The sequence below is a fragment of the Panthera uncia genome, chromosome F1 (assembly GCF_023721935.1).
Source record: "Panthera uncia isolate 11264 chromosome F1, Puncia_PCG_1.0, whole genome shotgun sequence".
In the NCBI taxonomy this organism is placed as follows: Eukaryota; Metazoa; Chordata; class Mammalia; order Carnivora; family Felidae; genus Panthera; species Panthera uncia.
The window spans coordinates 8,684,346-8,708,324 of record NC_064813.1 but is presented as its reverse complement, the minus strand read 5'-3'; positions in this window follow the sequence as shown (position 1 = coordinate 8,708,324).

The window sequence follows — 23,979 nt, the reverse complement described above, 5'->3', positions numbered from 1 at the left end:
AATTATTTAACCTCTTCCTTTTTGTGTAAAACTAAGGTACCAAGCCTGAAACAGTCTTCTTGAGAACTTGGGGCTGAATGAGGATAGAATTAGCTTTTTCTACCACCTAGTTGTGAGGAGTGGGCTTCCATTCAATGGCCTCATGTTAAAACTAGCTGTGGAGTGTGGAGGGTGAGGCTCCTACTACGACGGGTTCACCTGTTACCATAGTAACCACACATAGTTTTGTTTTCTTCTTCTTCACCATCACCTTTATGGAATAGCTTTTTGGTGTAAGTTATTAAACTAAACCCCAGAAATGTAGCAATTGGTCTTCCCAAAGATAGGTGAACACAGAGTAAACAAATCTGAAGAAAACCGATTCTTTCCTTGAAGTGGGTGGAGGTCTGGAGCAAAAATTAAATTGAGAGAAAACAGGAAACTTCTTGTGCCCTATGAGACACCCTGCCCCCCATTGTGATGCTCATTACAAATGCAAGCTGCTGGACCCAATGTGTGTGTGTCTGTGTGTGTGTGTATGTGTGTGTGTGCGCATGTGTATGTGTGTGTGGCATTGGGGGGGGGTGAGGTATGCATAAACTCTGAAAATTGGGTTTGCGTTTCATAAAGTCCACATAAAAATGAACCTTAGGGGAACTGGTAATCAGAGACTGGTGTTCTTATGTAACATGGACATTTTGCTTTTAAATAATATTATTAATACACTTGGCTGCTTTAAAAATAATATATATTCATTATTGAAAGTTTGGATAAAATAGAGAAGAAAAAGACACTGGATAATCCCAGGATCTCCAAGTAACATTTTTCACTGATGGACTTCTGACATGATACATATATGTATTTCAGATTACAGTTACATAGTAGTTAAATATAATGCGTATATCTAATGTGTATATTTAAATTTACATTATGAGTGGTTTTTTTGCTACTTTATATTCTGCTTTAACAAATCTAATAGCAAGTTGTGAACATTTACATGGCCACCAAATATTCTATTGTAATTTGGTCAGCAAACTTTTTCTGTTAAAGGCAATACAATAAATGTTTTACTTTTTGAGTCACAAGGTATCTGTTGCAACTACTCAACTCTGCAGTTGTTCAGAGTAAACAACCCCAGACAGACAATATGTAAATGAATGAGCTCGGCTGCTTTCCAGTAAAACATTATTTACACAAACAGGTAGCAGGCTGGGTTCGAACTTCTCCAATAGAACAGCGTTTTAAATGACAGCATACTTTATTCTGGGGATGTACTCAAATAAAAAGAAAAGTCATAATTGTGTGCTGTTGAGCATTACACCTTGTCAGCATAGTGGTAATGTGTATTTTCTTTTCTTTCTTTCTTTCTTTCTTTCTTTCTTTCTTTCGTTTTCTTTTTTCTTTTTTTTTTCTTTTTTTTTTTTTGTAAATCAAACTCATGTGTCTCTAAGATTCTTTCTTTGGAAAGAGAGATTTTAGGAGAAGAGCTGTGTAAGAGCTTGTGATACATACTAAAAGAAACTTTGGAAAGTTTATGGCAATTCCTGTGTAGACAGCTAGGGGTGACAGAGTGTGGAGCATTTTTTAAGATGAAAGAGGTTTACCATGACTAGATGCTAGAGCTCAACAAGGGAAATGACAATGAAATTGATCAGCCATCATTCTTGCTGCAAATATATTTTTCAAAATGTTTATTTATTTTGAGAGAGAGAGAGAGAACATGAGCCCATGAGTGGGGGAGGGGCAGAGAGAGAGAGAGAGAGAGAGAGAGAGAGAATCCCAAGCAGGCTCCATGCTGTCAGGGAACTCAGGGCTCTATCTCACGATGTGAGATCGTGATCTGAGCCAAAATCAAGAGTCAGACCCTTAACCGACTAAGCCACTCAAGCACCCCTTTGTTGCAAAATTGATTTGTAGTGTTTTTTCTATACAGGAAGCTTAAACATTTTATCCAGCTAAATTCACCCATCTTGTTCATTGTTAATTTATGTTAAGAACTAAGAAAGTTTGGGGCACCTGGGTGGCTCAGTCGGTTAAGTGTCCAACTTCAGCTCAGGTCATGATCTCACACACCATGAGTTCAAGCCCCGCCTCAGGCTCAGGGCTGATAGCTCAGAGCCTGGAGCCTGCTTCAGATTCTGTGTCTCCCCCTCTCTGTGCCCCTCCTCTGCTCATGCTCTGTCTCTGTCTCAACAGTAAAAATAAAAACATTTAAAAAAATTAAAAAAAGAATTAAGAAAGTTTTTCAGCTCTTGATATTGAAAAATAGTCTCTTAAATTTCTCCAAAATGCCTCTTTGATATTCATTTTTCTGTTAAAAACTTGAATGCATCAGCAATTGACTTTGTGGTCGGTGTTGAAGGTCAAACTTTCTTCCTTTCATTTCTTTTTTTTGCTTTCTCCCTGCTGGTTTTTTTTCTTGCATTCTGCTTGCCTTCCTTTCTTCTTTGTCTTTCCTTCTTTCTTTCCCTTTCCTTCCTTCTTTCTAATAGTTAGGCAGTAAGAACACACCAATTATTCTATGATCCATAGTTTTTCTATGTATCAGCAGTGTTATTTTGTCATTTAACACTATATTAAAAATCCATGTTTTTTTTTTCTGATCAATCTATGCTTTCCCATTACTTTCTGCCTGTCCCTGAGTCACTGTAATATTGAACACTGTTTTGATAATCATGACTTTATTATGTCTCTTAATACATGCCAACCTTTGTTTTGTTAAAGCTATCATTTATTCTTCTAGAGCTTTAGAAAAATTAAGTTTATGAAGAAAATCAGAATTTTATAGCAATTATATTATTTTATAGATTGATTAGAAAAGAATCAACGTATTTCCAGTATTAATTCATCCCATCCAGTCCGTAAAGTATCTCTTAATTTATTAAAGTCACCTTTTAGTGCCTTGGCAATGTCTTCTACTTTATCTCTACAAGTTGCACGTATGTTTTATTAAATTTATTCCATTCAATTTTTGTGTGTTTTAGTACTATTGTGGATTGTATCACCTTCTCTTACAATATTACATTTTTCTATTGTAGCAGATATAAAGAAAAACATTGAGATTTTAGTATAATTGTAATTAGTCAGCTTACCCAACTCTCTGTTGTTTGTTACAATAGTGTTTCAGCTGATTTTCTGTTACATTTCATCTCCTTTATATATGAGCATTTTCCTTTTTTTCTCTCATTGCATTGTTTAGTGCTTTCAGGAAAATACTAAAAAAGTGTTAATAGCAAAAATCTTTATATTCTTCCTCATATATTTAGATCAATTCTATTTTTTTGGCTAATATGAAATTGCCTATTATTTGATACTCATATGCTTTACCATATGAAGAAAATACCCTTCTCTTAATAGTTTATGAAGAGATATTTTGAAACTAAAAACTGATAGATTTTGTCAAAATAATTTTTTCCATCTTTCAAAGTGATTATGTGGTTTATCTGCTTTAATTCATTGGTATTGAACCATCATTGTATTTTTAATTAAATTACTCTGGTATTATTATTTTATTATGGTATGTAAGGCAGATGTTTGCATCTTTATTCATAAATAATATCTTAATTCTTGCAAATTGGAATAAAGTTAAAATGTCTCTTCCTCCTACTATATTATAAATATATATAATAATATACATATTACACAATTATGTACATTATAATTACACACATATGTATTATATATTTAATGGCCCTATTCTTATTTTTTAAAATTTATGTATTTCTTTAAGAAGGATAATATTAAATACTTATGACAACTTCATTTCTCCCCAGTAAAGTCCTCCAAATCAGTTATAGCCTGGCCTTTCTTGCTGAGAAAACATTTGAAATAGAATTTCTTTTCCTTTAATCCAAATGCATGAGATTTTTGTATTATCTTCATTTTACAAGTGAAAAAAAAAGAATTTTGCCCTGTTTTTCCACAAATAAGTGTTGTTGTTGTTGTTGACTTTTGCATCCAAGATTTTCCCATTCCACATTCACTTTCTGCCATCCAAAACCACCTAGACATTTCTGCTGGTTTGTCTTCTGCCATATATAATCCAGACCTTCTTTTTTTTTTTTTTTAATTGTCATATCTATTTTGGGTCTTCTATTTTACATATCTCTACACTGGTCTAGTGGCTTTCATTCAAACAATCATACCAAGCACTGCTTTCTGGGTAGGGGAGAGAGACATAGTCATCTTGCCTTCAGAACACATGTAGAAGGACATTTATCCACACAATAGTAACTAAATTATAAAGGCTTTTCTAATTCCTCCTCCTTTACCTATCCCTGTTCTCCAAGACAGGAAGGGAAATTCTCGAATATGTGGGATTTGTGTTCTTCACCCCCCCCCTTGCTCATGCTCTTCCCCACCCCACAACTCCCCAACCTCTCAGTGTGACCCTCATTAATTGCTCTGACCTCACAACAGCCCTCATTTGTTCCCCAGAGTATCGCCTCAGATCTGTACATCACTTTGATTACTTCCACATCTGGGATTCGTCACACGCTTGTGTTAACCATGACCATGTGCAGAATTACCCAGCAGGATTTAGGAGACACTCAGTCAGAAAAATCATCCCTACTAAGAACAACATCTGGAGAAAATTAAGGGAAGATATTTTTCCATTGAGAATCCTTTGGAAATATATTTATGATGTAGAGACAGACAGACACTAGCACACAGGCAAAAACGGATGCTGCGTCTTCTGTCCTGACGGATAAGGAAGAGCACTACTTCTTCAGAAGATTCCTGAATTAATTATGCACCATAAATGCAAATGTCTGGCAAATTCACAAATAAACAAGGGATTTTCTCATAAAGTCTTGTTTAGAACCAGGCGTCACTCCCAATAGAAATGTCTCCATGGAGTTTTTTGATACCATGTGTGTGAACAAATAAAGATTTTATAAAAGGGAGGAGGGAAGTGGGCCACATTTTCATGAGTTGGATCATTGAACATCTCCAACTATTTTCCAAAGCTTTGGGGTTGGCAAAAGCCAAAGTTGGCTTCGCCAAGCATTTTTCCCTTAATTTTTAAATCCATGTGCATTAAGGGAAATTTAATCCGTATGTTTCTGATTCATTTACACTTAACTCATCAAAATATTGTTTTGTAAGAGTCATTTGGCCCTCAGAAGGACTTAGGAGCCCTCTTAGCAGCACACAAACTCTCTCTTTCTCTCTCTCTCTCTCTCTCTCTCTGTCTCACACACACACACACACACACACACACACACACACACACACGAGATCACAAGCGTACTCACACATATCCTTGGTTCCTTAGAATCAAGTGTCATTACTCTCCCTGAACCCACATCTAAATGGCTTTGTCTTGGTAAATGATGGCCATTTAATGTGTTTTAGGCTGGAAAAAGTTTTATTTTCTACTCTTCTGAGTATATTTGGAATGAATCATTTCAGGAGTCCCTACTTCAGGTGTAGGCTGTATTCTGCCTCTGGATGAGTGGCTCCTTTAAGGACCTAATGTTAGGCAGCTTAGACCTTCCTGTGTTACTTTAGTGAAATATATAATAAAAAATGCATTAATTTTTAAAACGTGGATTACAGTCAGTTTAGAGGAGATCAATGATGATGGTGAAGATTTAAGGAAAGATAGACATGAGTACCTCCATGGAGCCTGGGGTTGAGGAAAGCCAAGTAATGTACATGAAGGTGTAGGTGTGGGGAAGGCTGTGCTAAGGTTTCATTTTTATATTCCCTCTGCCTTATATAAAGGAATGATTTACTGGCAGCTGTAGATTGTGGTAAACATTTCAGAAGTGTTCCTGATATTAAGAGTTGGAAACTATTAGAATGTATTCTTAAGAGAAGTAGCGAAATATGTAAGCCATCTAACAATACATCTCAAAGAAGTAAGATGAATTCCAGGACATCATAATGCCTATGAAAGTCTCATCTTATACCTATTTTAAATAAAGTCCCATTCTCCTATATGGCAGATGGGAATTTGGGGTGGTAGTTAAGGAGGCAGAAGAGGGTTCAGTAGGTTTGCTAATGGGGGAATGACCTCCATTTCTTTCCCCAAGGCAACCACTAGGGATTTGGTGAACTCAACTGTCATGTTTTGCAAATCTAAACTAGAGGAAACAGGCTATTTGCAAAAATATGTCTGTTACTGGTGACAGCATCTTCTAAAGAGGGATCTGTCTTTCTATTGTTAGTGTGACATCATTTGTTTCACCTGACTTTTTCACAACTCATGTTTTTCTTTTCTCAGGGAAATGTCTATAATTTGATTGTATTTTTCTAGTTTGACAGCAGGTAGTCTTTCTTCCTGAAGCTGTCATCTTACTGTGAACAATTTTGTCAGACTCTTAACAGATTTTACTTTTTTGAACATTTGTAAGTTTTCCTAAGTATTTACTTCCAAATGAAGTTATACTTGTTTAATTTTGCTTAGGATTAAATACTATTTATGTTTCTCCTCCAAGGTTTTGAAACAGAGTATCACATATTGGATTTTATAAGAAGAATACATTTAATAGCCAATTAGATTAACTATCAAATCTGTTTAAAGAAAAAAAAAAGAATCTGGTAATGGCTTGATTTCACCAAACTACTTTGTATATTTTTATTTTCTAAAAAAAATTCTATTTCCTGGAGCTTAAGTTCTTCAAGTTTTTTTTTCCTCACTTAATTGAAACCACTATTTTCAAGGGAAATGAAATTAAAGAAAGATGATATTTTCTCACTCAGTAGAAACTTGTGTCATGTGAACAGCACAGATTCTCCATTGACATAATTTTACTTTTATTTTTTTGTGTGTGAATTTTTTAAAACTGTAGCACTCCAGAAATCCTGCTTTCAAAGCAAAGACAACTAAACATTTGAAACATTTAATCTTTGTTTCTGATCTCCCACTTTCACTCATCCCCAAACCTGGGCAGTTATTTTTCCTATTCCTGCATACTGGCTGTCTTCAGGCAGTGTGGCTCGGCATCCTGAAACTACATGGCCTTCCCTTCTTTCCACCAGCAAGTCTCTGCTTAGCCCAAGAAGATCCGTTCAAAAAGCCGCACAATGTGTTGTTTTCCCACCTCTCAGAACAATTTCCCACCTCTCTAGTCTTAAACAAGTATAACATCAGCTACCATTTACTGAGTGCTCAGCCTGTGCTAGCACTTTATGTAGCTGATGAGGTCAATGCTCACCTCAATGGGCAAAGGCTACATGATTAAAAATAGGATTATTTGTATTTGGGTCTGTTTAATAGATTGGGATTTCCTGAAGTCAGGAATTTGATATGCTATTATATATACCCACCCAATGTTAATTGAGTTAAATATCAACAAACAGTCTTGGTAATGAGGCTTGTAGATATTATCCTTTCAAAGTGGGAAAATTTAGTCAAGAAAGTGGCAGATTCATTCAACTTCACACATCTGGAGTATAAACTCTATAACAGTGTATCCTTATTGTTTCATTCACGAATTTATTCCCATTTTTGTTGCAACTCAATTTTGTGACACTTAATTGGACACCTAATAGGTGACTAATAACTGCTTTAGGTCTCTTGACCTCACAGGTCTTACCTTCTATTTGAAAGAATCAGATAGAAAATAATTAGACAATAACTGAATCCTATAGCAGATGATATAGATCCCGTGGAGAGAAGTAAGACAGTGTAAGAAGGAAAAGAAATACAAAAGATGGAGGTCGGGGGCTTGCCCTGGAGTGAGCAAGGAGGACCTCTTGGGTAAGGGGATATTTGGACAGAGGCACAAGGAGGGTAGAGAAGCTGGCCATGCTAATACCTGAAGGCAAATGCTCCAGCAAAGAAAACTGCAGAGCAACAGTTCTGGGGTGGGTACATGGCTTTTGAGGAGGAGGAAGGAGGGCAGGTGGGTAGCAGCCAGTTAAAGGAGGCTGTGGCAGGTTACAAGATCGAATAAGACAGAGTCAAATCTTGGAGAGACTTTTAGGTGGTGGGGTGGGAAGGTGGAGGGTTTGAACAGGGAAAAGCTGGCATTGACTTGTGTTTTAAAAGAAACATCCTGGACGCTGTGTAGAGAAGCCTGAAGAGGAACAAGGACAGATTGGGGAGACTATGAAAGATGCTAATGCTGTAACCCTGGGAAGAAGAGCTGATGGGTTGGGGAGAAATGGCTGGATTCTAAGTACAGTTTGCAGTTTGAGCCAGTATGATTTGGAATAGTAGAATGTGGATTGCAATAGAAAATGAGGAAGTAAAGACTCCACACTTTTGGGCTTCAGAAACTTGAACGTTGTTGTGTCCATCTATTGAGGTGGAGGAGACTTCAGGGGAAGGAGGCAGGCCAGGGTGGTGAAGAAAATGAAAGTCACACAAGACAAGCCAAGGCTAAGGCCCGGATCTGACTTATCCTACTGGTAAAGGTATACTTTTATATTTCAACAGCTCATTACTTACCTACATAGTGAAAAGAAAAGTTCAAGGTGCCAGTTCCCAGTTCCCACACACCAAAATGATGACCCAAAAAAGAAGGGGCTAACTGATGGCAATGTGAATGTGGGGCAGTTCTGCTCAAGTTACCTCTTGAAAGAAGCAAAGTGGTTTTCTAGTCTGCAGCTCTATTCTCAGGGTGAGTAGGCAGAAAGCTTGGGAGGCGATGAGCAACTGTCTCATGACAGCCTCTCAGGGGATATGGAGAGGCGAGTAAGGGCTGGCCTTGTAGCCACAACCTCCAGGCTTCCTGTTATCTTGTGTTTTTGGGGAATCACAAGGCGTTCCGCCAAGACCTAGAATAGCTGTGGTTCAAGCCTTTGCCTACGTGGCCTCTTTGGATACATGCAAGGCCCCCAGGGTGACATGGTGTAGCCCTTGCTCTATGGGATTCAAGAGTTTGGGTTTGGGGTATGTTGGACATCCACATGGACGTTTGAGACTGGGGTTTGGAAAAAGGGTGGGGGAAGAGGTGCTGGAGTTTGGCCAGGAGATTATACATTCGGGTGTCACTGGCACATACATTTTAAATTAAAGCCAGGAAATGATGAGATCACCTAGAAATGAAATGAAGAGATGAGATGAGGTCCAAGTTCAGTATAAGCTTACTCATTAATTTGCGTGTATTCAATTATGTATTTATTCTCCTTACCAAAGCATATGAAACACTTAGAATTAAGTTTTCAACTACCTCCACAAATTAAATACTAGATAGCAAAAATAAGGAATTGAAAGAACTTAGAAATTATAAAAGGAACCACGAAGAACAAAGCATGATGTAAAGAAACAAGTATTCAGGCCCTTTGCAGAAAAGAAGGAAGGCTGGGTAGGAGAGGGAGGCATGGTGATAACCATCTGCTGAGATCCGATGATCTCAGCTCTCCTGTACTGTCACTGTAAATAGGAAAAAAATTATACTACAGAGGAATTTTTCACTTTATCTTACTTTCTTCTGACTATCTTTTTTTCAGCATGTGGTCAGGACAAGGGCAGGGTCAGAGGTGCATACTTCAAGAATAAAGGTATATATATCCCTGGTACTTCGAATGAATGAAAAAAACATTTTAAAAAATGTCAAAGAAGACAAATGCATCCAGAGAAATAAATTTTATATTTCTACCTTCCCTCCTTAAAACTTGTTATTAGAGTGAGAGCCTCTAACCCACGAGTCTAATGCTTGCCAACCCCCGTAGCTGGAAGTCAAGCAGTGATTAGAATAGAAAGCACCTGAAAACACCTTCTCAGTCACAGCTCCTCTGAGTGAGCGCGTTGAACACAGAAAGTTTGGAGGTGGCACGTCAAAGTATTGATGATTTTTAACAGGCTTATCATGGGATTCTAAGTATCATCCCACTTCACCTACTTTAGGCATAAAGTCAAGCGACATCTATTTATACGTTTGAATTTAAACGTCCCTAAGCTGTTATCCTGTTCTCGTTTGAATACCTTTCTCCCTCTTAAAAGCCCCACCTTGGCCGAGATCATCAGTACCAAAGCCTCATGGATAATTCTCAGAACAAAGGCTCATTCCTAGATACTTTCCATTTCATCAGGGACATGTTGGTGTTTTTCAGGGTTGTGGCTGCTGCTGCTGCAAGGGCTGGTTAGTGAAAACATCTCTGGCAGCCTGGTTCGCCCACCGGTGACCTAGCCAATGCCACCCTGGTTGTAGAGGTCTGACCTTTGCAGCATGTATGGGTCAAGAAATCCCTCCCTATTGGGATTCAATGTTGCTCCCTGACCCCAGGCTGGGCTGCCACTACATGAGCTTGCAGCCACACAGCTCTTCGAGCAAACAGCTTCACAGACATTGTCTGCAAGGCACCGCCTTGTCAGGCGGCTGACAAGTGCCCAGTCAGCCTCTAACATGAAGCAACATCCTGGCCTGGGACAAGAGAGACATTTTCTGTCTGTCCTGATCCCAGGCCTGCCAATTTCCTGCTCTGGTATTTCATTTTGTACAAGGAACTCCTGTTTAGCTTGTTGTTGAACAACCAATGACTGTTGTAGACAGTGACAGTGCCAGAGCTCAGTGAATTTCTGGACACCTGTTACCTCCTGGATGTCACCACACACCCGTCCCTTGTTATCACACTTGTGCACATGTCCTAAGTCATTTGCTCAGTGCCCTTTTGGATCATGCTGCCCCTGGAAGCCTCTTTCTAACTTTTTAGAGATTTCTGACTCAGATAAGGGATCTGGGAGGATCCTCTGGGTAGGCTCTTAGACATTTCAGGGATTCAGAAGAGTTCTCCCAGAAACTGTGAGATACAAACTGAATAATATCATCCAGCTTCCATAGTGATTCAAACCTCAGTCTGCAACTCATCTTAAGGTGCAGTGTGCTTATCACCCGGGGCCCATGATCTATAAATTTAAAATCTTAGAGGCAGTCACCAAGCTTCGGGAGGGCTTGGCTGAGGTTAGAAGAATGTCTAGAGCACTGTCCTTGGCAATCACACGTCATGACAAAGAGCTGCCCAAAGGCTTCTGCAAGAGGGAAGGGTCAGCATTACTTCGAAGGACAAGCAGTCCAAGTCTTGTTGGAGTCTGCTCTCTCTCTCGTCAGAAAACGGGGACGTGAAGGGATTAAGGATTTCTTTGGTTGTCCTTTCTATTCAAATATAGCCTCCAGCTGGAAATTATGATATCTTAAAGGAAAAAAAGCAAACAGGATCAAAAAGAGAATTTAATGTAACTGATACACATACATTAATTGAATAGCACGCAATTCTAGAATTCTACACTAGGGTAGAGGTTTTTTTTTTTTTTCTTTTAGTTGTCTTCAATTTTATAGATAGATGACCCATAATAATTTATTCATTCAGAAAAGAAAAAGCACTCTTACTCACTCCCTCTGCCTTGAACTATAATAGCCAGTAAAGTATTTAGGGCAGCAATTTGGCTTTACCAAATTTTGTCATAAGAAGTTGGGCAACTCAGCAAGTCACTTAGCCCATCAGTTCTATCAGCTATAAATATTGTAATATTTATTTTTTTGAGGTTGCTAGGAAGACGATGATGTTTGAAGCATTTAGTGTGAAATCTGTCCCCTAGTATCATGTAAAATAGTTATTATTAAGATTGTTAGTAACTGATATGTACTACTCCATGCACATTCTCGTTTTTCTGTGCCTCTCTTCCTTGTGAAGTGACTGCCTAGAAATTACATCTTTGAGTTGCCATAAATTAAGTTTTCTGTTTATAAACAGGTATAATAGACTTCAGAGTGATTTTCATAATTTCCATCCTTCACCTTATACTGCAGTCTCACTGAATCTGTCGGTCAGAACTTTGCTTAAAATGTATACCCAACACTTCTGTGACCTTGAACATCTGCCTCTTTCAGCCTCCTGAGAAATACTAAGTGACCACTAGATGTCAGGCTTGTTAAATAGTTAAAATGCACTGTATTTTTCACCCCTATAATTCAGAAACATTTTTTTCTCTTTTTTTAAAACCTTTTTTCTCCTTTTAAATAAATTTTCAGTGCATTTGACCACAGTCTCATGAGGGTCACGTTGCCACTGGTTTAGAATGTTCCAGTATGCTGCTCAATTTTATCTGAGTTTGTGAGTCTGTGATTCATGCCAGTGTAATTTGGTTTGTTCAAAGATAAAACTTTAAGGACAGACTCTAGTGTCTTTGTGCTCATGTGACGAAGCAGCTGACACACACATTCATCCATGGCCCCAAGTTATGTTGAAGAAGACACACAACTGCAAAGCTCTACGGAAATCAAATGGTGAAGAGACACCAGGCTCAGAGAATGGTCCAAGGGTGGCGACAATCAGAGGCTACATCGGAAAGAAAACAGCTAGTATGATTTTTTTAAACGGCAACTAAATTCTGTCTTAGACATTTAGGTTTGTGGGATAAAAAGTGTCTTCTTTTCCCTTAATTGCACTGGGACCCTGAAACTGGACAGTGGACATGTGAGCTTGGAATCTTGAAGGGCTGGTTAAAGAACCAGCTCTGAGGGTAGCCTGCATAAGTGCCTTTGCTTAGCAACATTAGTGTCTGGTTTAAAGAGGCATTCAAATGTCTGAATATAATGACGGAAGTGAGCCATAATAGGACTGAGGAAAGAGCAAAAGAAGAATGAATGACAGAAGAGAGCCCTCTGGGGGAAGAATAAGCTTGCCGAGGCACACAAGAGGAAGAACATTGTATTTTACAAATTATGTAGGTTCCTAGGGCCTAAAGTGCATAAACGAAGAAAACAAATAAATTTGATAAGAAAATTATACTAGTTCACTTTTTTTCCCTACCTATGTTTATAACCTCTAAATTAAAAATATAACTTATTCATTTGTGAACAGTCATACCCAAAATGTAAGTTTGTAAGTTTGCACCGTAAGTGCATTTCACAGTCTAGAGCTAACCATTACACATGGAACCCCATGTAGCTATAACATTGTCCCATAAAAGGCAATATTATTCTAATTAGCCTATCTTTATATTTCACCCTAGTTCTCAAAAATGCTTTTCTGGTGTTTCTGGTGTTCTGGTGAAGGAAACTTTGAGAGTATCCATCCCAATTACTTATATTTCAAAGAGAAGCGAACACCTCCTGGAGTTGATAAATTTACTGCTCAAGATCTCAGTCAGCCTGAGATAATTCTTGGAGTTCGTTTACATCTTATAAACATTTTAATTACTCATGTAAGACAGCATTCTTCAATGTTTCACAAAGCAAACAGGAGAGGGAGGCTTCCCTGGTGTGGATATAGCACAACATCTCTTAATGGTGATGGCTAAGGGGACCCTACTATGAACTTTCAGAAATAAAAATAATAATACTTTATTTATTTTTGAAAGAGAGAGAGAGAACACGAGAGGGCCAGAAAGAGGGAGACAGAGGATCTGAAGCAGGCTCTGCTCAGTGACTGTAGAGCTCAACGCAGGGTTTGAACTCATGAACTGTGAGATCATGACCTGAGCCAAAGTCAAGAGCAGTCACTCAACGGACTGAGCCACCCAGGTGCCTATGAATCTTCAGAATTTGAGCGCAGTTGGCAGACTCAACCCCCTGAGACACTGCTCTCTCTCAAAGGTTTATTCCTTTACCAGTGACATAGGGGAAGAAAAAAAGGGGTGGATCTTCACTTTACGGTTGGAGAACCCTTTCAAAAGGAATCAAGTAAAATTTTGTCGGTTAGTGGAATGAACACAGGGTTTGAATGCATGGCTGGAGTTAAAACCTACATGACTTGTTAATTAGCCTGGAGCTAATTCTCAGAGTGGCAGAAAAATCAATTGTTAAGGTTAAACTGCCCAGTTAGCCTATTATTACAGCCAGAATTAAAGGTAGTTTGTTGAGAATTCGGAAGAAAAAGCAGACATGGGCATAACTTGTGCAGTGTAAAACACGGTAACATAATTTGAAAAATCATCTGGATTTTCCAGGACAGTATCAAATTTCATGCAACAGAATATATTAAATGTCTAAAGCATTAAAAGTGTAAATATGTAAAAAACATAAAAAATGTAAAAAACAAAAAAATATGTAAAATATGTAAAAAATTTTCTCTGTAAGATTTCTTCTATGCTTAGATTAGTTACCTTTTTTATTTATACTAGTCTTCTTTCTAAGAGATTGAAAATGGTTTATAGAAATACATAACTACAAATAAAATAAAATTAACTGCATTAGTCAGCATGTCCTTATGTACTTGCATATAAATACATTCAAATGCTGGAAAAACTCCTTGGGGAATTTTTTATTTCTAAAAATATCCTCATTATATGTCTAATAGTAGAAGAGCAAAAATGTGCTCAAAAGCTCTGAGGGGGAAGTGATTACTTTGGTGAAGGAAATCAAGAAGGACCTCACTAATATAGTACTGTATACTAAGTGGGATTAAAATTCAAAAAAAGGGAGGACCTTTGAGCTGGGTATGCAGTAAAGGATATAAGTGGGTGAGACTTTCAGGGAACCCTGAATCCCACCTGTAAATCCCCAGATGGCTCCTGATGGAGAAGTCTGGGGAGCTGTCCTATTGTGAATGCCTTGGCAATTCTTACTGGTCCTGCTTAAATTCTTCCTAGAGAAAGCAGTAATATCAAGGATTCCTACATGATGCCTTCTGATGTCAGTGATATAAATACAGGACCCTTTTCCTCCTCTCCTCTCCTCTCTTCTCCCTTCTGAATTCTTCTGCCTTCTTTCTTCTCATTTCCTTTTCAAATTTTCTTTTTTCCTTTCTCGCCTCCCTCTCCCCCCTCTCTTTTGGGTTTGATTTGCTAATAGCCAATAAAAATAGCAAATATTGGGGCTTAAGTGGATGAAAAGTCCTCAAACTAATTGTCCATTACTTCTTGAACTAATTATCCCAGGGATATATTTAAATATAAAGTGAGTCTGGCTCAACGACTCATACACTATTTCCCAAATCTCTCTGGCGGGAAGATCTGTGGGAGATCTGTTTTGCCCATTGGTGGATAAAAAGTTCATGTCAGATGTCCTTCAACCTAAGGCCAAAATGCAAGTTCATTCTTGGTTCTTGTTGGAAATGGCATGAAGTTACACTGATTTTTATTTTTTTGTACACTAAGCACTAGTTACCGAAAATCTAGCAGATTTAGATTATATTGTTAGGATTGAGAAGTTTTGTTATTTAACACCTGACAGTGTTTCAGACCTCTACTTTACTTTGCAACATTTCCTACATGATCTCTGCTATGTTCAGGACAAAGATGCTCTATCAGTGTTCTAGCCAGGTTTGAGTTTCTATTAATTTTTATTAATTTCCTAATTATTACCTTAGTTAACTCCATCATTATTAATTTAGTTTGGAATGGGTTTTTTATTAACCTTATGAATATTTCACATTTAGATCTGCAAGATTTCTGGCTCCAAATTGTATCATAAATAAACTTTAAATTGATATACATTGCAGTTCAAAAAGAAACTATCTATAATATATCCAAATATTAACCTTGTTGATATAGCTAGTATATTTAATTCCACCCTGCCCATACCACTTTCCCTAAACAATGACATTTCAATGCTGATGTGTTGCTGATGATGAATTTGAGTACTTAAATACATTGCCATGTTCTGCCAAGGTAAGCATAATCAAATTACTGTATGTAGAACATTGTTGCTATTTATTTATATTTTCTCCACCTTTGATGGTTAACTTTATGTGCCAACTTGATTGGACTATGGAGTGCCCGGATATTTGGTCAAACATTCTTCTGAATGTTTCTATTTTAACATTTAAATAAGTAGATTGAGTAAATCTGATCACCACTCCCTTACGTGACTTCATCCAATTGAGTGAAGGCATAAATAGAACAAAAACACTGACCCTGCCCTGAGTAAGAGAATTCTTTCCCACCTAAATGCCTTCAAACTAGGACATGGCTTGTTTTCCTGCTTTTGAACTCAAACTGAACCATCAGTTCTTCTGGGTCATGACTTACCCTTTAGATCCTGGGAGTCACCACCTCCATAACTCCATGAGTCAATTCCTTATAATAAATCAATCTCTCTCTCTCTCTCTCTTTCTCTCTCTGTCTTTCTCAGTATCTATTACCTATATATATCCTATCTATCTATCTATCTATCTATCTACCTATCATCTATGTATCTACCCTCTATCATATAATCTTCGACTGGTTCTGTTTCTCTGGAGAATCCTGACTATATATCTTCCAACATTTACTTTTCTTTTCCAACAGCATCCCACTTGGAAATTATTTCACTCACACTGTGTACATATTACACACACCATTTTTCACAGTGGGACCGTAGGTACCTGCAATCTTGTTACTGAGACTAAACTGGATGCCTTTCTCACTGGATACTTATAAAGATAAAAGCACTGACAAGATCAATAATCATGCATAGAGAGGTCTTACTATGTGTCAGACACTGCTGTAACTACATTATATGCATTTTAACTCTTTTAATCACAAAGCAACTACTATGCTCTTTTTACAGATAATAAAAGTGAGGCAGAGAAAGTGAGATAACAACCGTTTTAGCCAGAATTTCAGCCATAAACATTCTGATTCCAGAGACTATGAAGGACCAGATAAGGAGCTCGGATTTTTACCTAGATGGCAACTGGAAGCCATTAAGAGGTTTTTCTTAGGAAAATCACATTGAAATTTCCCACCCACATGCGTCTGGTTATGTCAATTGGAGGGGCTGACCCAGAAGTAGGAGGGGTAGGCCAGCTGGGCAAGAAATGGAGGATCCTTGACTGATGTGGCCAGAGCTTCACTTAGGCCACTCACTTCTGGGAATTTACCTGCTTATTCCAAAAAAGCTAATCCAAGCATAATGCTCCAAAGAAGTGCCTCTATCCACTAGTCCTCAAATTGCTACCCAGCAATCTTTTGACTTGTGTTCAAAACATTGGAAACTTTTCACCAGGACTGTGACCTAGAGGGACAGAGTGTGGGAAGATGGCTGGAGTCCTCTCACTGCCCTTTGGGCCCAAGTGACGTGACCAGTGTTCCTACTACTCAGGCCACTAGGAATCCTCATTTCCAGGGCTGATGCTCCAGCTTCCCATCATCTTGTGTGAGTCCTGAAAGCCTTCCCAAATTTCCCTTTCCTTCAGGTGAACTATAGTGGGTTTCTGTTGTTTGTAAATGAAGAATTCAAATTGATATTCTAAGTTATTTAACTCTTTTTATACAAGTGACTAAGTTATTTATATATACGTCTGTTTTCTTTGCTTTAGACAGAAAATTATTCTTAATATCAACACTAACTTTCAGCTGGCATAATAGGGTATATGCTCTCTCCCAATGCTCCCAAATGTTGCAAAATTCCGGGGTACTGAAATGAACAGAAATTAAATTTCATTGTTAAAGCATATTTACATTGCATTTCCTCCATCAGATTAGAAAGTAAAAATCTAAAACGTCTGTATAATATTATGAAGAGATATGCCATTAATATGGACAATTAATGGTAATAATAATATATAATAATGATTATGCACGTTCTCTACAGCATTGGAATCCAGCTATCCTGATATGTGTCAGCACTATAATATTATTATAAAAAGGGACAGAAAACATCCTTATATTCTAAAATTTCAATATTCTGTAATATACTGTATTCTAACATTCAAGTGGATGAGATTAGGATGTACTTTGAATGATGGAACTGTTCTAGCATAATGTTTTGCTAAGATACTTTTGAATATTTAGCACTTTATGGTTAGAAGAGTGACATGGAGAGTCTCATCTCATGGAAGGAAGATCATCTCTTTTTGTCCCTCGCCTGTAAGTCACACAGACAATTTTGTAATAATGGATAAATCAATGGAGACACAGATAAATGCACACCAATTCTTTGAAATATTATATATTTGCCTTGTTTAGTGATTTAAAAAATGTTAACTCATTTGATACTTACTGAATAGCTCTGTGGATAGAGTAAAATAAATGCCATCATTATTTTCCCTGTAATATAAATGAGAAAGCTCAGATTCAAAGATATTAATAATTATTATACTTAATATCTGTTGAGTTTCCACTAGCTATCTTGAATTAATTTCTCACATAATACTTCAATAACGAAGTATTTCTATTATTGTTATTTAACAGATGGGGAAATTGAATCTGTAGAAAATTAAGTATCTTGCCTAAGTCCCACAGCTAAAGAGGATCAGGTTTAGAGTTGTGTCTCCCCTCTCACTCCAAACACTGGGCTCTAAATATTTTTCTTCTGTCACCTAAGATGACACAAATAGCAAACAGCAGACTCAAGGGCTCCAAGACATACATTTCCCTGCATATTTTACTTCTCTGAAATTGGGATGCATCTTATAACCAACAGCATCATGCAATCACTGTCTCCTGTCTTAGCCATTGCTGCCTGTGTATGCAACCCTCCGTTGCTATTCTTGGTGCAGGATTGGAATGCTTCAGTAAGCAGACCCTTTGGGGAAGAAATAAGAGATTTGGCTGTTGCCTGAAGAACCTTCCATTGACACCTTCTGGTAAGGTCAAGAAAAGATTGGCATCCCTACATTAAAGCAAATAAATATACCAATGCAACAGAATCAAGAGCCCGGAAATAAGCCAAATCATATACAGTCGAATCACTATATGATAAAGGAGCCAAGAATACTCTGGGGAAAAGATAGTTTCTTCACTAAATGGTACTGGGAAAATTAGGTATTAACATATAAAAGAATGAGAGTGGACCCCTTTCTTACACACCACACACACACACATACACACACACACACAATGAAATATATTCAGCCATAAAAAAAGAAGGAAATCCTACCATTTGCAATGACATAGATGAAGCTTTAGGGCATTGTGCTACTTGAAATAAGTCAAACAGAAGATCAAATACTGTATGATATCACTTATATGTGGAATCTAAAAACAAAAAAACAAAAGCAAAAGCCAACCATATAGAAAAATAAATCAGATATCCAATTACCAAAGGTGAGGGTTGGAGGTGAGGGAATTGGAAGAAGGTTGTCAAAAAGTACAAACTGCCAGTTATAAGATAAACAAGTACAATGGGTGTAATGTGCAGCATGATGACTATAGCTAATACTGCTATATGGCATATTTGAAAGTTGTTAATAGAGCATATCCTAAAAGCCCAATCACAAGGAAAAAAAACATTTTCTTTCTTTCTTTCTTTCTTTCTTTCTATATGAGATGATAGATGTTACTTAAACTTATTTTGGTAATCATTTTACAATATATGAAAGTCAAATCTTTATGCTGTACATCTTAAATGTACATAGTGGTCTATGTCAATTTTATCTCAGTTAAATTGGGGTAAAAAAGAAAAGGCCAACATCAAAACTTACAGCCTGGGTGCCAACACCCAGTTATAGTAATGCAGCCCTCTTTTAAGAAGTGCTAGACCACCAGCCCTTGATGATATAGATGAAAATGCTATGTGGAAAGATGAGGACATCAATGACTCTGGTTCCAAAAGTGACCATGAAGAACCAGATTTTGAATGAGGAGAAACTTTTGGGATCCTTTGACAACCTATTCCTTTCCTATTTTCCTCTTTGTAGAAATGATAATGTGACTAAGTATTAGCTGAGTAAGTTCTAAAGAAGGTTTCAATACATTGAAAATAGAAATTGTTATATAAAATCATGGTGTTGGTTTGATTGGCAGTGTTTGTGGGCTCTCCCCACCCTTTTAGAGTGGTACATAATAAACTAGTTCATTTTACAGTTGATGCATCTTTGATGTGATGAAATATGGTAATATTCCAATGAGTTAATCTGTTCTTCACCATAACAAGCTGCTGGGTCCTATTTTTATATTTTATACATTTATATTTTGTGCTTCCTTTGCCTTACAAGAAAGCCAGAGGTCAGAATGCAAGATTGAGATAGCATGTTAAACAACTATTCCAAGTGAGTACTATGAACCCATGAACAAGTCTTAGACATTGGAAAGCAGGCCAAAATTACTTAGAACTTTCTTGCTTTGCTTATTGTTCAGAGCCAGGTGTCAGCAAGCCTCTGAGTCTGGCAGACATGAGGACCCAAAGAAGCCTTGTATACTTGAAGTTGCAGTTCACTTTACATCCTAAGAAGCAGGGAGCACACACACACTCTCAACACTGTTTCATTGTAAAGGTATGTAGAACTTCCATGGAAGGTGGCACAGTAGTTTAAAAACTTCTGTCCAAAATTCACTATATTCCATGCCCTGTGCTTACTCCTGGATGGAGCATGGCAGGTCAAACAGCTGTCCACATAAAAGACAGGGACACAAAATAACACAGATATAACTTGTCTCTGGTTAAGATGAAGAAATGCACAGCCTCATGGGGAAGGATCCCTGACGCCAAAGGTAGGTGTTAAACAATGATGTATGAGAAAAACTTTCCTCACCAAGAGAAACAATTTCCACCTTACTAGGTTTCCCTGAATCCTTCAGTTGTTGAAGTTGAATGTTAAGCTAAGTCAACATTTAGTCTTTGGTAAGAATGATAGAACTATGTATATATTAAAGAAGCTGAATAGCCTAATGTGAGATATAAGAACTAAAAAAAAATCTGTCTCATCTAACATTGGATACTAATTGGTCTTCAATTTTGATGATCTATTAGATAACACACAAGTGTATTATTTCCTTTAATGTAAGCTGAGGTCAATCTATTAAGTCAGTTGTTCCACAGACACTAGTTAAAACTTCAATCTGATAAATGTGAAACCTCTGTTGATTTCTGTGAAGTTGATTGCCTACATAATGTTTTCTTCTTTATTGGAAACAGTTCTTGAAATTATGGGTCTTCCACAAAGTCTACACAATATTATTTTTTAATTTTCTTTTTAAGTTTTTATTTTAATTCCAGTTAGTTAACATACACTGTTACATTAGTTTCAGGTGTACAATACAGTGATTTAACAATTTTGTACATCATCCTGGTGCTCATCACCACAAATGCACTCCTTAATCCCCATCACCTATTTCCTCCATTCCCCCACCCACAACCTCTCCAGTAACCATCAATTTCTACTTACTAATTAAGAATATGTTTCTCAATTTTTCTCTCTTTCCCCCATGCTTGCTTGTTTTGTTTCTTAAATTCCACATATGAGTGAAATCATAAGGTATTTGTTTTTCTCTGACTGATTTATTTTGCTTAATATTACACACTCTAGCAACATCCATGTCATCACGAATGGCAAGATTTCATTCTTTTTTATGTAAACAATGCTGCTGTAAATATTGGGATGCATGTATACATTGAGTTAGTGTTTTTGTGTTCTTTGGGTAAATACTTAACAGTGCTATTGCTGGGTTGTAAGGTAGTTCTATTTTTAACTTTTTGAGGAAATTCCATACTGTTTTCCAGAATGCACCAATTTGCATTCCCATCAAAAGTGCATGAGGATTCCTTTTTGTCCACATCCTCATCAACACTTGTTTCTTGTGTTTTTGATTTTAGCCATTCTGATAGGTGTGAGGTAATATCTCATTGTAGTTTTGATATGTATTTCTCTGATGATGAGTGATATTGAAATCTTTTCATGAGTCTCTTGGCCATCTGTATGTCTTCTTTGGAAAAATGTCTATTCATCTCTTCTGCCCATTTTTAAATTGGATTATTTGGTTTGGGTGTTGACTTGTACACCTCTTTAGATATTTTGGATACTAACCACTTATCAGATATGTCTTTTGCAAGTATCTTTTCCCATTCCATAAGTTGCCTTTTAGTTTTATTAATTGTTTCCTTCACTGCGTGAAAGTTTTTTATTTTGATGTAGTTCCAGTAGTTTATTTTTGTTTTGTTTCACTTGCCTCTGGAGACCTTTCTAGAAAAAGTTGCTAGAGCTAATGTCAGAGAAGTTACTGACTGTATTTTCTTCTATGATTTTTATGGTTTCAGGCCTCACATTCAGATCTTTAATTCGTTTTGAATTTATTTTTGTGTATGGTGTCAGAAAGTGATCCATTTCTTTCTTTTGAATGTTGCTGTCCAGTTTTCCCAACACCATTTGTTTAAGAGACAGTCTTTTTCCCATTGGATATTGTTTTCTGCTTTGTTGAAGATTAAATGACCTTATAACTGTGGGTTTATTTCTAGGTTTTCTATTATATTCCATTGATCTGTATATTGATTTTTTTTAAAGACGGAAGAGTTAAGATGGCAGAGAAGTAAGGGGAACCTGGGATTTCCTTGTCCCTCAAACACACCTGTGTTGAGGTCAGATCATTTAGAACACTCAGGAAATTGATTTGTGGAGATGCAGAAGGGTCTCCACAGTTGGAGGGAGACGGCATGGCAATTGTTAGGTGTGTGGAAGAGAGAAAAATTAGGGGAAAGTATAATAACTGTGCTGTGGAAGGAAGGGAACCTTTTTCCCTGGAGAGACAAAAGGGAGAGAAAGAAAGAGGAATTGAAAGAGTGCAGCATTGGGTTCAAACAAGAGGAAAGCCTCTTGGGACCTGGACTGGGGAGCAAGAGATAATGAGTATTGTGGGTGTTTGTTTGTTTGTTTGTTTGCAAAGAACGTGTGGTCCTCAAACTCTGAGGTTTTAGAAGTGCAAGACTTTCTACAAAACAGAGCTGTGGTGTCAGCTCCTGGGAAGAAGGAGGATATGGCCCTAGAGTGCATAGTGTAGTGTAGGGATCTCCTGGGTCCCACTGGGAGACAGCATTACCTTTCCTGGAGTACTTTTGAAAAGGGTATAATACCTCTCCAAGGAAGAAAGGCCCATTTGCCAGCTAAGGGCCTTTCATTGGCAGGGGACAGAGGCACTCACAGAGGGCAGATAACCTGGTTCCCGCTTTTAGCAGTGCTATGTTACAGATTCCAAGCACTGCACAGACATGGGACTGTTTTTCTGGGACAAAGGACATCAGACACAGCACTGGAGAGGGTTCATTCAGGAGCAGAGGGACAGGTCTGTGTGGTGCCAAGTCCTTTGAAATTTTGGGTTTTGAATCCCAACCAGGTGCCAAAGGAAAAACGCAGGAGAGCTGTGGTACAGGGCACGTTGACTGCCCTTGTTATTCTGTGAGGGTTTCCTGAACAGTGAAGTTGTGAGGTCTCCTGTCTGGGGACAAGAGAGTGGGGTAGCACCATTTCCTCCCTCAACACCAACATGGTGGGACTTCAGAGAGCAAAAACAGCAGACTCCAGTGGAGGCGGGATCACTTGCATCAAACCCCATTCCCCTGTGCGTGCAGCTATTTATTTCCTGGGGCAGGACGGTGGACTCTGAGTCATCATGGAGGGCCTCTCCTCCAGAAGACCAGCACAGGCAGCACTCCACATGCACCAAGTATATGGAAAATAGAGTGCTTCAAAGCACTCTAAAGCAGTTCAGGTGGAAATAGAATGAAGTTTACTTTTTTTCTTCTTTTTTTCCCCTTTGGAATCATGCTTATAATTTTTTATTTGTTTATTTGTTTGTTTTTCTTCCTTTTATCTTTTTTTGGGGGTCAGGCTTCTTTTTTCTTTTTTTTTTTTAATTTTTCTTTAGAATCAGGCATATAGTTTTTTTATCTCCTTGGTTATTTTTATTTCATTTCCTTCTCTCTCTCTCTCTTTCTCTGGATTACACTTTTTTTTACCTTTTTTCCCCAGACTTATTTTAACAAACAAATCAAAGCATACCTAGTTAAATGTCCAAACACTCCCCACTGCAAGCAATGAAGAACTCTGCAGAGGACTGAGCAGTGGGAAAGAACAGCCAAATGCAACAGCAGAATGCATACAGCATACATTAGAAACACTTCCTGAAGTGCCAGGCCCTGGAAAGTGTATGACTCCTTCTTAATATAGGATTACATTCAGGTGCAGGAAGCATAACAAGCTTTAAAAACACACAAAAGACAGAAAGATAGCCAGAATGACAAGACAGAGGTATTATCCCCAAAAGAAAGGTCAAGAAGAAATCACAACCGGGGACTTGCTCAAAACAGATGTAAGCAATATATCTGTACAGGAATGTAGAACAACTGTCATAAGACTATTAGCTGGGCTTGAAAAAAGCATAGAATACACCAGAGAAACCCTTGCTGCAGAGATCAAAATCTAAAAACTAGTCAGGCTGAAATGTAAAAAATGCTATAAATGAGATGC